The sequence below is a fragment of the Arctopsyche grandis genome, chromosome 10 (assembly GCF_051622035.1).
Source record: "Arctopsyche grandis isolate Sample6627 chromosome 10, ASM5162203v2, whole genome shotgun sequence".
NCBI classification, from domain to species: Eukaryota; Metazoa; Arthropoda; class Insecta; order Trichoptera; family Hydropsychidae; genus Arctopsyche; species Arctopsyche grandis.
The window spans coordinates 5,017,919-5,033,347 of NC_135364.1; the positions used below are offsets into that span (position 1 = coordinate 5,017,919).

General features: G+C 31.5%; 1 long non-coding RNA gene across 1 annotated transcript in view; it reads right to left on the reverse strand.

Moving 5' to 3' along the window:
* The window catches only part of LOC143917655 (uncharacterized), a 160,606-nt gene extending 145,861 nt beyond the window's left edge, over positions 1-14,745 (reverse strand). Inside the window, exon 1 of the long non-coding RNA XR_013261085.1 lies at positions 14,279-14,745. This is a non-coding gene — a long non-coding RNA (uncharacterized LOC143917655). The remainder of the gene's footprint in view (positions 1-14,278) is intronic.
* Positions 14,746-15,429: the final 684 nt, after the last annotated feature.

Below are 15,429 nucleotides of genomic sequence, written 5' to 3' on the forward strand. Positions count from 1 at the left end.
ACATTGAAAACAGAGAATTTTAGAATTTGGAAACAGCTTTAGTTTGTCAACCATACCTCAGACCCCAGTATTTGCGCGTCTCCTTTCCATAATCAATCCTTAAACATCGATTTTTACGTCTACTTTTTACTAAATATAATATTATTTTCAAATAATTTTATATCTAGATAGATTATCAATAAAAAAGTCGTTAAAAATAAATTTTATAGAAAAAAAACAATTTTTTCTAACTTAATTTGTTTCCAAATTCCAAAACTCGCAATTTTTTAAGTAATCTAATGTATATATTATATATATAAATGTGTATGTACATATGTGTGTATGTGTATGTGCATATGATTATTACTTTTTTTTGGAATTGGCCAGGAAGGCGCATTAGGTTTACCTGCTAGGCATTCCTACTGTAAATATATAAATAATATAAATACATATATGTACCCTAACGATAGTCGTAGCCCTGTGTTAAAACTTATTATATATTAACCAACAGCGTGGCCTAGTGGTGAGTATTGATTTCTTCCATGCTTGATGTCACGGATTCGATTCCCACTAAGAGTATCGTTGTTGGCCAGACCTTGGTTTGTCGAGGTCGATCGTTTCTTATCAGAAGTTGCCAATTTTTCTGATTTTCATTGAAACGGTTCCTGTAAAATTGGCTTTTCCCTCCCAATTTTCTATTGCAAACCTCGAATTATTGTGATATCTCAGGTTTCGCCAGATTTCTCACCATACATAGATGCCTCTGTGGTTGTTTATCGAATGTAAAAATTCGTATTGTTACATGAAAAATATTATTAATCGTATTGTATACGATGTTTGTAATATCTGAGCATAGATGTCTGGTATTGCTTTGATTTACATGTGTATGTATGTAATAATTATGTATTTAGATGTCTCGTTAATTATGAATTTTCAATGTCTTATGATAAATTAGCCATAGTGACGACCTGGGGCTAATCTGTAATGTCACTATTTGTAAAATATAAATAAATAAATATAACACATATATTGATGATTATACTTATTAAATCTTATATGACAATTTTTTCATTAATTAAGTACATAATTATCCCATCTCAATCTATATATAGGTATGTTCGTATTTTCGCGACATCCTAATAATTGACACGCTTGTGAAATAAAAAATTTTCACACAACTTTCTCAACTTTGGCTTTTAACGACGATCTTATCGAAGGTGAATTTATTGAGCGTACGTTTTTCCGCAAATAATACTTTAATAATAATTAGCAGGTGCCGCCGCTTCGCACAAACTCAAACACGACAATATACTACGTGAAAAATGGCAACTTTCCTTTCATCGTTGTTTTTTTTTTCATTTTTTTTTTCATTAGTGACACATTCCTGTGATGATGCAACACGACGACGGAGGTTGTAACCCGTTGACTGCGACCACACAGTACAAACGAGCGCAATAAAAGCGCAGGCCGTCGCATATGGGTCAATATTGACCCCGACTTTACGAGGTGTGAGAAAGCGTTCACATATACAGTGCTTTGTGGGCGCTCACCGTTCAGGGGTACAAAACTTTTACCATTTTATGTACTACATACAACCTGTCAATTTAATAAAAATCAACAGTAAGAGATTAAACTTGTCTGATACAATTTATATGAATTTAATTTCCATACTGAAATCCTTAAATTTGTGCTTCATTTGATGTGTATGAATCGTTGGCGCTTTAAATATTTATTTAAAGCGCCAACGATAACATATATTTAATTTAGATTTTTAAATGCATTGTATTATTACTAAATTATGTTCACAATACTTCTTATATCTATTTTAATAGCTACTGATCTACTGATCATTTTCTATTTTACAATTTTAATTTAATTTTGTTAGTAATCATAGTATTATATTATTCCAATGTTAATTTACAGCATAATAGGAAAAAGAGCTCAAAAAAATATTTACAATTCTTATAAATACTCATAATACTTCTAATACATACTATTAATTAAAGTCACTCTAAAGTCGATGATCTAAAGCAGATTGTGTTTAGATAATCTGTGTGTTATACCTGAAGGGTATAGACATTTTGTTGTTATCACCGAGACTCTTCACAAGTGTGTTAGTATAGTTATTAGTGATTATGTCATAGAATCTACTGGTTAGTTTGTTAGTAATGTCTGTAACAAACGGAATATTATTTATGGCATGCAGTTTTTTCAAGTTAGTATATATGGGTGTATTATAAATTATTTTTAGGGATTTATTTTGTATTATTTGGGGCTTGGAAACGTCAGTATTCGAGGCGTTAATATAGTATATAGTTTCGACTATGAAAAATGTACTAGAAATTATAGAAAGTTCTAATAAATGTTCATCCCTTAACTTTAATTGCCTTCTTTGTATATTATAAAGAAGAAATATTATCTCAAATATTTGTACAAATTTTACAATTTTCTCAACTCTTCTTATATTGATTTTCGCAACTCTTCTTAATTACTATCAAATTACTAAAGCAATATTTTTATTTTATTTCTATTTCAATCGAACATGTATACTTGCCTTATACAGGTGCAATAAGATTCATTTGAATAGTTTTATTTTATTTAAATTTATTTGAATATTCATTTGTTTTTTTATTAAATTGAACGTCACGGATTTTACGAACCAAACAAACAAACTTACATACATACAAACAAAGTCTCTCTCGAAATTACATATTAGAAGATAAAATACTTTTTGACAGTATTACGTTTTGTTTTATTAAATTTAAAATACACAAATTATATTTATATCATTAGATCCTTCTCATTAGCCTTTTAAACAAGATGTCTATATGTACTTATTTATACTAGTATAAACACATATTTCCTGAACACAATTTGCTTTGTGAACTAATATTTTGTGAAAAGAAAGACAACTTTTTCTTAGTGAAATAACATTTATTTTTTAAATAGCGCATCTTATTTATTTGATATAAAGTCTAGTATTTTAAAAATGATACAATATCAATTTTTCAATTTTATTCAAATAGTTGAAAAAAATCAAAAAGTTATTTTGTAGTATTTATTTCCCTACTAGAATATCAAGTCTTCTAGTAGGGAAATAAATACTACAAAAATTATATTCCAACGTAAAAATTTTGGTTAAAATAAACAGATCCATATAATAAATGTCCATCATGTACATACATAATCCAACTTTAAACAATAAAAATAGAAAAAATCTTTTCATCAAACATTTCAATGTATCGTTACGTAGAGGTGGGTGGAGGATCCAAATAAAAGGCCAAAGTCGCTTCACAGCATTTATTGGGTGATTAAGAAGATCCACGCACCGCCAGTGCGCCGTCCAGAATGCCTTAATATGGCCTAAGTACCTGCTTATAAAGGGCAAGTCGCTTCACAGCATCTTCCTCAACGCGTTTGTTTACCTATTGTTATAGTCACGTACCAGATATGCAGTCCCACGGTTTCGCGCTGTCAATTCTGATAACTCTAGCGGGAAGTGACTGGGTGCCGTTACCCACCACTAAGGCCATTCGGGGGGTCTCCATTGTTAGCCGACAGCACTTAAGCCTGGAGATAATCCTCGAACACCAATTATAACGGCGGCTCCTTTTAGCATATGCTACAGTATCAAACCAATACTCCAACTATGCAAGCTACGAGTCCAATCAAAGCGCCCATACATATTATACTATGTATGTAGTTAATCTCCCATTATTCAATAGCAATATATCAAATCGTTAAACTGCACGTTGATAGTCCAACACAAACGAGAGGGATCAGAGGGGGATTCACTCTCTCACTGCCTACACCTATCCATAAATTATGATGATAATGACAAAGCGTGACGAATTTAAACTCATCAGACATGCAAATGTATTGCAAAAGCGATTCGGTAGAAGCGTTCGCACTTTCGTGTCAAGGAAAAAACTCCACGTGGGACGAACAGTAGTAGTACGGTAGTGTCATATTTGAAAACCAGTGACGTGCACGATATTAATTCAAAATTTCAACAGAATCAATCAAATCAGACAGATCAATGCAAAATCTTATCGCTCACCCGTGTATATACATATGTACATATGTATATACCATATGTACATATGCATGCAATCAAATTAAAACATTTTTAAATAAATATCATTCGTTATTTATTTATTTAAGTTTAAGTTTGGGTCATTGTGGCGTTACAGGAGTCCCTAATGCGCCACAATGTTCGAAAAAATACAAAGAAAGGAGAAAAATAAAAATACATATGTGCATATATACAGACAAAAATACATTAATACATAATCATAAAAACACTATAAAGCATTATAATAATAGCAGATAAAGTAAAATATCAAATAATAAAATACAAAGTTGGAAATGTCTTACATCTACAGATAGCACCAATATATAAATATAAGAACCAGCTGCAAATATGAAACATCTCTGCTAGCCCCAAATGTAAGAGGGAATATCAAAATTCCACTCATATATCACATTCGATTATGAAAATAGTGATGAGCGCAGGTTATCAGCAGGTTAATCTCTGAAAATAACCTGCCTGTAAAATATCACATTCAGGCTCAGCAGCAACGATTTCATTGATAAGTCGTAGAAGCTCTTGAAATAGGAGCCATCCGATAAAGAACTATGCGGGCAGGAAGTACAACCATCAAATGATGATGTCTACCACGCATATAATTACTAGGGAAATAAAGTCCCAACTGTTCCAGCAATGACGGGCATGACGTATTACCACATAGAAGCTGGAGTTCAAAACGAAATAATTTAGAAGTTTCTCCGAAGTAGGGTAAATATATGAATTACTACATATATACAATGTGTACTGATTAAATTTTAACTTTAAACTACATAATTACATTGAGCAACAAAATATAACTATTTTTTCTTACCGGGACGGAGACTAATCAATCATTACAAAGTTTGGCCCACTAAATTTGTATATGACAATGATTTTTGCTGACTTTTTCTCGTCTATGAGATATAAGCGTTTAAAAAAGTGCAACTTTTTATTGTTTTTTGGCTTTTGCAGTCTTTAACTCAAGACTTAATATTGTCAGATATTTTTTCTATCGATTATGATTTGTTATTGATTTAAAATACTAATTTAGCCAGTTTTAAAAGTCATTAATTTTTTTTTCTCGGTCTATCATGCTTTTATTGAGTCAGTTTTACGTTTCATTACTTTCAAAAGGATTGGTTTTCAATCTCAATATATATGTTTTTAGTCTTTTTTTAAGCACTCATATCTCATACTCAAGATCGAGCAAAAATAGAAATCATTATCATATTCGAATTCAGCGGGTCAAACTTAGTAAAGATTGCTGTCTCCACTCGTTAACTCAAAAACATGATTTTTTTGTTGCTAATATATCCTTTTTATCCGTATTATGAGCTAATTTTGCTAATTTTTCACTTAACCACAATTATAAAGATTGATTTTTTATGTCAATATTTTTTGTTTTATCGTAACGTCAATGATTTTAAAGTAAAAAACCATGTGAAACGTATAAGAGGTTAGTAAAAATATGAAAGACATCGCTCGTACGTTTCGGTATGCAAACGTGAGCGAGTGATATGGAGTGATGCGCTCTCCATTATTTATCTCACTCTTGACATACGTTCTATTTTTTATCTCTATTTAAAATGATTTACCGCTCGAATTAGTGCGTTTAGATAATAAAAAAAATACTGAGATGAATAACCAAAATCGTTATAAATGTGGGTAGGCGACAAATTAGCGAAACAAGCTCATAATACTACGGGGAAGAAATGTGTAAGAAAATAGTATATTTTTGACTTTTGAAATTCACTAAATAAGTAATTGTAAGTATTTTAAAGTAATAAAAAATCACAATCATTAGACAAAACATCTGACTATAGAATCCAATGCTCACCTTTGGCACATCAATATTTGATTGTAGTATAGATTGATTATTTTCCGCTTCGGTAATTGTTTTTGTTGCTCAGTTTAATGAATCGAATGTGTCGCGCCTCTGAAGACGTATGCGTAATATTTTCGGTAATGACAGTTTCTGCATACAATAGTCTCTCTTATTGACCTTCGTTGTTGATGCTGTATCGTGTAATTTTACTACGGCATGTATACATACATGATGATGATATTCTCGCATATATTTGCCGGTTAATGCGCGTATCAAATGTCTAATGCGATTCAAAACAATGAGAGGATTTCATCAGAAGTCGTAAAAGTGGGTTGCGATCGAAGAATAACATTCCAGAACGAAACGAATCCGATTCGATCGGCTGATGAAATCGACGATATTCCATTTAAAAATCATTAGCATTAAAATTTCCCGTGAATTTTCTTTAACTTTCCACTCATCCTAAATACTACATACATACATGAATACGCTTTGTGAAACGCATTTCTTAAGCCAATATGCAAAACAATGAGTCTTGTTCTCGACAACTTGTTTGCTCAACATTTTACTTAAGATAAAAGTAGTGCCTTCAAACATACTTAGATATTCATTGTTAAAGATCTACTGTTTTAACTAGAAGCTATTATTGACGTAAATTACATATTAATATTTTATATTTCATTTCTACATCCTCGTCTATTCGTGAGAGTAAATGTTTGAAGAAACCGCGACATGAAAATATGTCGCTTTTAAAGTCACTATAAATCCGAAATCATTTCTTGCATAGAAATTATGTAAGAATCACGCTTTTTAAAAACAACAATAAGTTGGCCTACTGACTTACAGACTATCCACAGTATTGCATCAAAATTATACGAAATATATGTGAAATTTTGTATTTTACTGTGTTATTTCAATCAATCAATCATGCACAGTCGTCGTAGCAGATTGTTCCAAAGCAACTTGTGTCCTATATAGATTAAACATTATTAATTATATATACCCATATATTTATGTACATTAAATACGACATCTATGGTCAAACATTGTACAGAAGTATTGTAATTATTATACGAGGCAAATACAAACATCGATCCACAGAGAAATCTATGGACAAATTTGCAGCATCTGTACAAATCAGCGAAATTCCAGATGCTGAAAAGCTCTAAATTTTGCGATAAAATGGGTGAAGGTTACCAATTTGTTGGAACCATTGCAATAAAAAACTAAAAAAATTGGCAAACTCTGATAGGAAATAATCGACCTGGAGCCACATATCCAAGGTCTGGCCAGCAGCAACCGGTGAAATCGAACCCGTGACTACTTTGTTCGGAAGTATTATATGTTAACCACTAGTATGTATGTACATACATATGTATGTATATGCTTCTGATGGTTCACTAGTATGTACATATACATATGCTGCTGATAGTTTAACTGATTAGCAATCATTATCACTGTTAGTATTTATGATGATTCTCTTATTTGAATGTTAGTGTTTAAAGCGTAATAAGAGAAAAAGCTCAAAAAACAGTTCCTTAAAATATGAATAATACATTTTATATATTGTTTAATGTACATATGTTTGTAAGTGCTCTTTTGATTTATGGTTTGTATTTATTTGGTCAATTTGGTCGTTTGATTTTGGTCAGTAAACAGATGATCAGTAAGTTAAATCATCGGTCACTGACAGCTTGATTATTGTCGGTTGTTTTAAATAAATTACTGACGTGACGTTCAAATAAGTTCGGTACGTAAGTTGCAAACTACGTTCATTTTTTATCTATTTAGTACACTATTGTCAATAAATTTTCGTAAATATTACTGACCATTTATTGAAAACAACTGACCTTTTGAATCGTTGCCTTTTTTTAAAGTTCTTAATTCATTATTTGTATTAAGGATATTATTAATGACTCGAATTATTGCTATAGTTTTAAAAACGACACATTTTCGCGTCGCGGTTACTTCTAATATTTACTCTGATGAATAGACGTAGATCTACGACAAAACGTTTCTATAATTAAATGTTGAATATACATATGTACATACAGTCGATGATTATGCTTTCGTAATCTGTATTTTTACCGATAGGATAGAAAGATCGTATTGTAATCACCGTTCACTAATTTGTTCGAAAAGTTATAAGTGATCCTGTCATAGAATCTCTTGGTTAATTTTTAAGTGACTTGTATAACTATCGTAATGCTTATTAAATTTCACATGAAGTCTCGTAAGTCACAAAAGATATCATTATTAATTCCAATTACATACATTCATAAATTAATTGTGAAATTCTAAATTCGAAATTCTAAGCTACATAGTTTTCCATTTGCTAATAACCGGAAATAGGTTTTGATAAATGCCGAAGGATACATGAAAGGGTGAGAATTTTACAGGTGTCCCACGGCTTCAAATATGATAGTCCCCCTAATAATAAGGGGTCTATGAAGTGGTCTACCTGGGCTTGTTAACACGATAATTCCCCGGCAATTTGATTCAATTTCACGCATTCGTAATACGCACCCACGAATCACGATACGGTTTAAATAAAAGGAACGCCACAAAAAAGGACATTGGTGTTTTATCTCGCCAGGATCATGCTCGATGTATGTATTTTCGAATGTTAAGTGTACGATTTTTTTTTTGTATTTATTTAAATTTAATTTGGACATGGATATTTGAAGATTTTGAAACAATGTAAATATACTATTTCACTACGAGAGATATATGTAAATATAGACATGTGTGTTTAAAAGTAGGGGTTCCAAAAAACTGCCCGAAAGAAAAAGCCGGTTGACCGGCTTTCACCGGTTTCAGAAAATTAAGATTTTTTTTAGGTTTTAAATTTTTATATCGAAAAAAAAGTTGTAAATATACATATTATCTATATTATGCAAAATAGGTTTTTGAGCTCTTTTTCCTATTATGCTGTAGATTAACATTAGAATAATATAATACTATGATTACTAACCAAATTAAATTAAATTGTAAAATAGAAAATGATCAGTAGATCAGTAGCTATTAAAATAGATATAAGATGTATTGTGAACATAATTTCGTAATAATAAAAAGCATTTAAAAATCAAATTTAAATATTATGCAAAAAATAATTGCTTATATATTAATTACAATTAAGTTATAAACACTATGAATAGATCATTATTACAAATAAAAAAATTAGTATGATATATCCGTAAAATAGTAGATCCTGAATACGCACAAATAATTAAATGATTTAAATAAGCTACTATCAAAAATATATATAAAAAAAAAATGTCTTACCTCGAAAAACTGTAATCGTGAATAAGAACACTATAATAGTAATATAAATATTTCCATCTTTCAAAGTTATTTTACACTTCTGTTTTAGCTTAAAACAGCAACGAATTGTTAACAACGTTTTCTATACTTTTATACGTGAACACGCAAAAACTACAAATTATGGAAAATCTAAATTGCCGAAATTCTGAAAGGCCTTGTGTAGGTTATTGAAACTACTTTCAATAATATTTTATTAGTTTATGACCTGGTCTTCGTCCATTGCTAAATCTTAAAGCCACCGATAAGAGCTGTACCTTTTTTTGTTGTTCAAAGAAATATACGCCTATTCCCGAAGAAAGTTTGGATATACACATTTATTTTGATCTTTCATAGAAATTTGAAATCCATAATTGTTAGTTTTGAGGAAAAAAACATTAATTAATGAAAACCTTAAAAAGCCGGTTGATCAAGCCAAAAAAACCGATTTTCGGTTTTTTGAAAAATGTTCAAAAAGTCAGCTTTTCGATTTCAGTTTAACCGGCTTGGAAGTCCCAGTTTAAAAGTCATTGAGAAATCGACTGATGAAAGTTACACGTTACCGAATGTTTGCATAAGTTCGTGCCCGATCATTGTCATATAACGCTTACAGCTGTGTATGAAAATCGGGCATGAACTTACGCAATCATCCGATTTTCACTATCAAACAGCATTGATTCATTGAAATATCATGATATACACAGCGTACAAGAGTTTCTTAACCTACCAACACAAGTATCCAGCAAAGCAAAACAGCGCATCAAATTCGCAATGATCGCAAAACTCATATTTCACAAGAGCACGCGCATTATCAAGACAAATATCAAACTCGTACAAATATACGCTACTCGTAACGAACACGCACACAAAAAAGAAATACCTAGCAACAGTCATCTTACATACACGTGTGATGATTTGACCACACAGGTCGTCCAATCCACACTTGCACCTCGAGCCATAATCATCGCATCTCCACGATGATGCTGCGGTCAGCTCCGATGATGATCTTCGAGAGAGTGCCGCGTTACATGCATTGTTCGACGAGTCTTTCATTCTCCTTTATACATATTTTTTGTTTTCAAATCGATTCAATCAATCAATCATCGCCGCCATTGTCGGAGTGATCTCTTATTAGAGAGGCGCGAAAAGGTTAATGGGTCATTAAGTCTTCATTCGATGTGATTCTATAAATATTGTGATGCTTCTGTGTGAGAGGTGTGTCTATAGGTATTATATTACATAATTGGAATATGTGTATTTAACGGTTTTAAAGATTATTTTCAACTCCTATTAAATTTATATATGTACATATAGATAAATGTATCTAAAATTCTGCGAACACTTACATACATATAATAGGTATATTGACATTTAAGGTAGGTATATCTTATCTGTTACTTGTAAATATTAGGTATAGATGGCTTAGCCCTTTCCAGGTCAAACTATTTTCGACTTGAGTAAATAGTTTTTTTTTATAATTATTTTTAATGCAAAGCCCATTGGTGCCTAACAGGTGGTTATTGTTTTTTTTTTTTAGAAATAATTGATGCATTTTTTAAATTACAAATCAACTCTTTGAAGCTATTTAAAAAAAAATAAATCGCTTATTTTATTTGCGTATTAATAATTATTTATTTATTTATACGGGTATAAGACCGTTTTTATTTTTCTATCTATGGTCAAACATTGTACATATGTATCATAAGTAAATTACAAACATCGATCAAAAATTCAGTATCATAGAGACATCTATGGAAAAATTTGATAGTACTATTTTTTCAAGTAATACATATGTACATATTAGCAAATTAAGTGGGTAGCATATTTATAAAATCAACAAATTCGAGATGCTATACATATGTATAGTCGAATTTGCAAGAGACATGATGAATGAATGTGTGTGTGTCTTCGTGGATTTGTGGTTGGGCTATTGCCTAGCACCGAGAGGGCGCCAGGTTCGATACCGTGAGCTGACCTCGATTGAAAATAGTTTATTCTGAGTATATTCTTTAATGCTGCTGGTCAGGCTTGGATATTTGTGACTTCAAGTCGATCGTTTCCTATCAAAGTTTGCCAATTTATCTGATTTCATTGTTGAAGCGGTTCTTCCGTCAAATTGGCCTAAAACATCTTACACACAATGTCAACACTATGTGAATTTGATTTTAAAAATGTATTATCATATATAACATATGTAGATGTCTCGCTTATTCTTATATATGTATAGTATTTGTATTATGCTTATATGTACATGTCTATTCACAGTGACGCTTTAGAGTGTATATGTAATTTATTTATTTTTATTTTTTACATTTTATACCAAGAAGGCCTTACATGTAAACCCCAATGCGCCTTCCTAGCCAATTACAAACAATACAGCATTTTTATTTATTATACAAGTCGCTGAATTACGAGACACTGACTTAAACTCGCAATTTAACGAGACATCTATGAATTGTACATAAATTTTATTGTACATTAATCATACTCAAATAGTGGTGACATAGTAGGTGGGAAGGATTTTTAGCCAATTTTTAATCGGAAACCGTTTCAATAATGAAATCAAAGAAAATTGGCAAACTCTGTTAGGAAACGATCAACCAGGAGTCACAAATATCCAGGTCTGACCAGCAGCATTACATATATACTCGGAAAAATTCTTTTCAATCGATCTCGGTGTTAAGCAGAAGCTTAAGAGGGCTGTATACCCGAAACCTTTTGTTGCCGTTCCTTTCTTCGATATATACATATGTATGTATATGTATATTGAGTGAATGTATATTAAGACCGGTGTGACGCTTTGGGGCAACCTGTCAGGTCACACTGGTCATTTAATTGTTGTTATTATTTTAAAATAATAAATTAAATAAATATATTGAGCGAATGTCGCAGTTGCGCTTCGACCAGATAATACGTATTTTAAATCGACAAAATCGAGGTTTCGTATTCTCCAGTTTTCTCCTCCGAAACTGGACCAATTTAAAAAAAAAATTCATCATCGGTATGAGAGAGATATTTTCTTTGTTTTTGTGCTCTTATTTTTTAAAAATCAACCGTTAAATAAGCACGCTGGACTCTTTTCGTGGGTGTAAAAAATTTGTTGATTTTATAGATGTTTGGCGGCTTCTAGCTCCTATAAAAAATAACTAATCAAAATAAAACGACAGAAACATGCCTATGGTGGATATCCATAGCACATTAAAAAATATTTTCTCTAGTGGCATAATTGAGAAAGGGAGAAGTGTATTACGTTTGTATGGACAAGGCGCTGGTGTCCAGCCCTCTTAACGACCGAGCTATGTTGCTGGCTAATATATGTATAATTTCTCGAGTCTTAATCTGTTTAGCACATTCGCCACTTTGGAGTAATCTGTTAGGCGAGTGTACATTATTAATTGAAAATAAAAAATAAACTTTTGTATACGCACACAAATAGTCGGTTTTATATTTGCCGGAGCATTGTGCGACTTTATAGGTACAGTTTTAACAATAATTGCAAGAGAAGAACTGATCGTAAATTTAATAATAAAAAATGAAGGAAAAAAAACGAGTGGATGCTCGCCCGTAGGGAGGCCACACGTTATGTGTGAACAATATTGAAAACCGCAAACCGATGTCTGATCTTGGAGCTTCGAAATCGGATACTCTCGATAAACGCTCTTCAATTCCTTAGAAATAGTTCGTATTATTTACATTATTATGAAGCAGTGTCCTTATAGATAGTTTAATGTGTGTGTGTGTTTTTTTTTCAATGAAATTCTTCCTCCGAATCTGAGAGGTCCAACTCTGGAGACAAACTGCCTTTAGAGATAAAAACCGAGTTGACCCTCCCACGCGTCCTAGCACTGTTTATACAACATACTCTCTTACATTGTTTTTATTTACGCGGTGATTCTCAATTATGCTTTTTCAGTATTGATATTATCTATAAGGTGTACGTTTGTACGCGTGGAATTTTCCGGCGTATTTATTATGGTGAAGATCTAGATTTATTTTTTTTTGTTTTTTTTAATCGACCGTCAGATATCATCGTTTGGTCTGAATTCAATATCTTTTCGGTGGTGGGTGCTTCAACCAGTTTTCTGGGCGCCGGTTCTCTACCAGGTGGCTGCGACTCTTCAAGCATTCCTATCGCAGAGTCCTTCGTAGCGTCTAGAAAATTGATCGGCAAACTCTTTGAGGAGGACCAACTGACCGGAAATTTGACCCAGATGGAATTTTAATTGGTATCGCTAACACAATCAACGACGACGACTCCTCCCAGACCATTATCACTGCTCCAACATTGGAATAAGATGGTATGTAGAATTTTTATTGGAAAAAACAATGCACGTGAAAGTGGAGTACACACTAGCGGTTTTAATGCAGCAAAACTAGAGAAATAATGACCAAATTTTATTTAAAAAATCACAAAAAAGCCAGCAGCATGGCTCGGTGATTGGGCTATTACCTAGCACTGAGGTGTCGCCGGGTTCGATCCCGTGAGTTTACCTCGATTGAAAAGAATTTATTCTGAGTATATTACATATCTGTAATGTATGAACTTAATTTGTCTTAAAAATTTCCCCCATATTATTCTTCATATTATTATTCCATATTATTTCATATTCCATATTATTCTTCATATTATTATTATTATTATTCCCCCATATTATTCTTCACTAATAAATTATTCTGATTTCATTTTTGAAACGGTTCCTCCATTAAATAGGATGAAAAACCATCCTATCCACTATGTCACCACTATTTAAGTATGATTTATGTACAATAAAATTATAAAATAAAAATAAAAAATATGTACAAGCTTAAAATTCATAGATGTCTCATTAATTTCTAATAATAATGCTGTTGTTATTTGTAATTGAACAGGAAGGTGCAATGAGGTTTACCTGTTAAGCCTTCCTGGTATATATGTATTTAAAATATGTACATGACATCTAATATGGAAATATTATCCTTTTAAAAGCTTTTTGAAAAATTAATAATGTCATAGTAATCTGATAGTCTAACTTTTTGCAATCATATTGCCGCTTAAATTATATTAAAATGTGTAAAGCAGCATCTATCGTTCAAAATATAAACTAATATTAAGTAAATATTCTCACCTTTTTAAAGTAGATTCATTTATTTTAATTTCGCGTTCAAAAAACTTAACGAAGAAACTTTTTCACACATCACAGAACTGATCATTTTCATCGCAATAAAACGAATTTTCAATAGAATTTTCCTATCGAAATTAACTTTGACACAAATGAAACATGATTTATCACAAGAAAACATTATTCACGCAAAACAGTATTGTTTATAATTAAGTTCTGCAAACGTTTCCCTTTTAAAATGCACTTTTTTAATACACGGAACAAGTTAAAACGTACAATTTTCAAACTGGATGCTATTGTTTACAATTAGTATTACTTTTCGGTTTGCGTTCGCACTAATTTTTTAGAGAATTAACTATGAATTTCAAATTTGAAACAATCCACGTAAAATTGGTCGCCGGACGCGATGATCGTTTCCGCAGAACTATTTGAGAGTACTGAAAGTGAGTTAAGTTAAAATATGTATTTACATTGAGACCTTATCGACGAAATACTGATTAAATATATGATGACGCAGTCATCTACCTGTTAGCATGTAACTAAATATAGAAATGATGTAATTTGCTTGCATCCATTTTACTGGCAATAGGGTTTACAGTACAAAAATGTACAACTTACGCACATCGACATTTTTTTAACTAATAATATTTTTTTTATTTCATATAGAAATAAATTGTAATATTTTTTAAATGTTATTAAATTTGTTTATTTTAAACTGAACAATAATTCTATCGAAAATCATTTAATTTCGAATACATTGGAATATATTTTTGTTTAAATATATTCGATGATTTTAGCATAGACTTTTTTTCAAAACATGCATTATTCAATCAATTAAGAAGACGTTAAATAATACACACTAAATTAAATTATAAATAAAATAGACGCTTTCGTTATTGGAACCAATAGCCATCTGAATTTGAAAGCTAAAAGTAACTGAATCAATGTGTAGAGGCCGTATGACATGGTCGAGTTTGGGTCACCATCTTGTGAGTTGATTCGACCATGTTGGTGGCAACTACTTTACTTCCTTCCCACCCGTCATAATATAATATATATAAAAACGGACACGATGTATGTGTGTGGGTATGTGGGTATGTGACGGACGCGTGGACAAGTATGGATATTTCAATAAAACAAATTTTAGAATGCCGAGT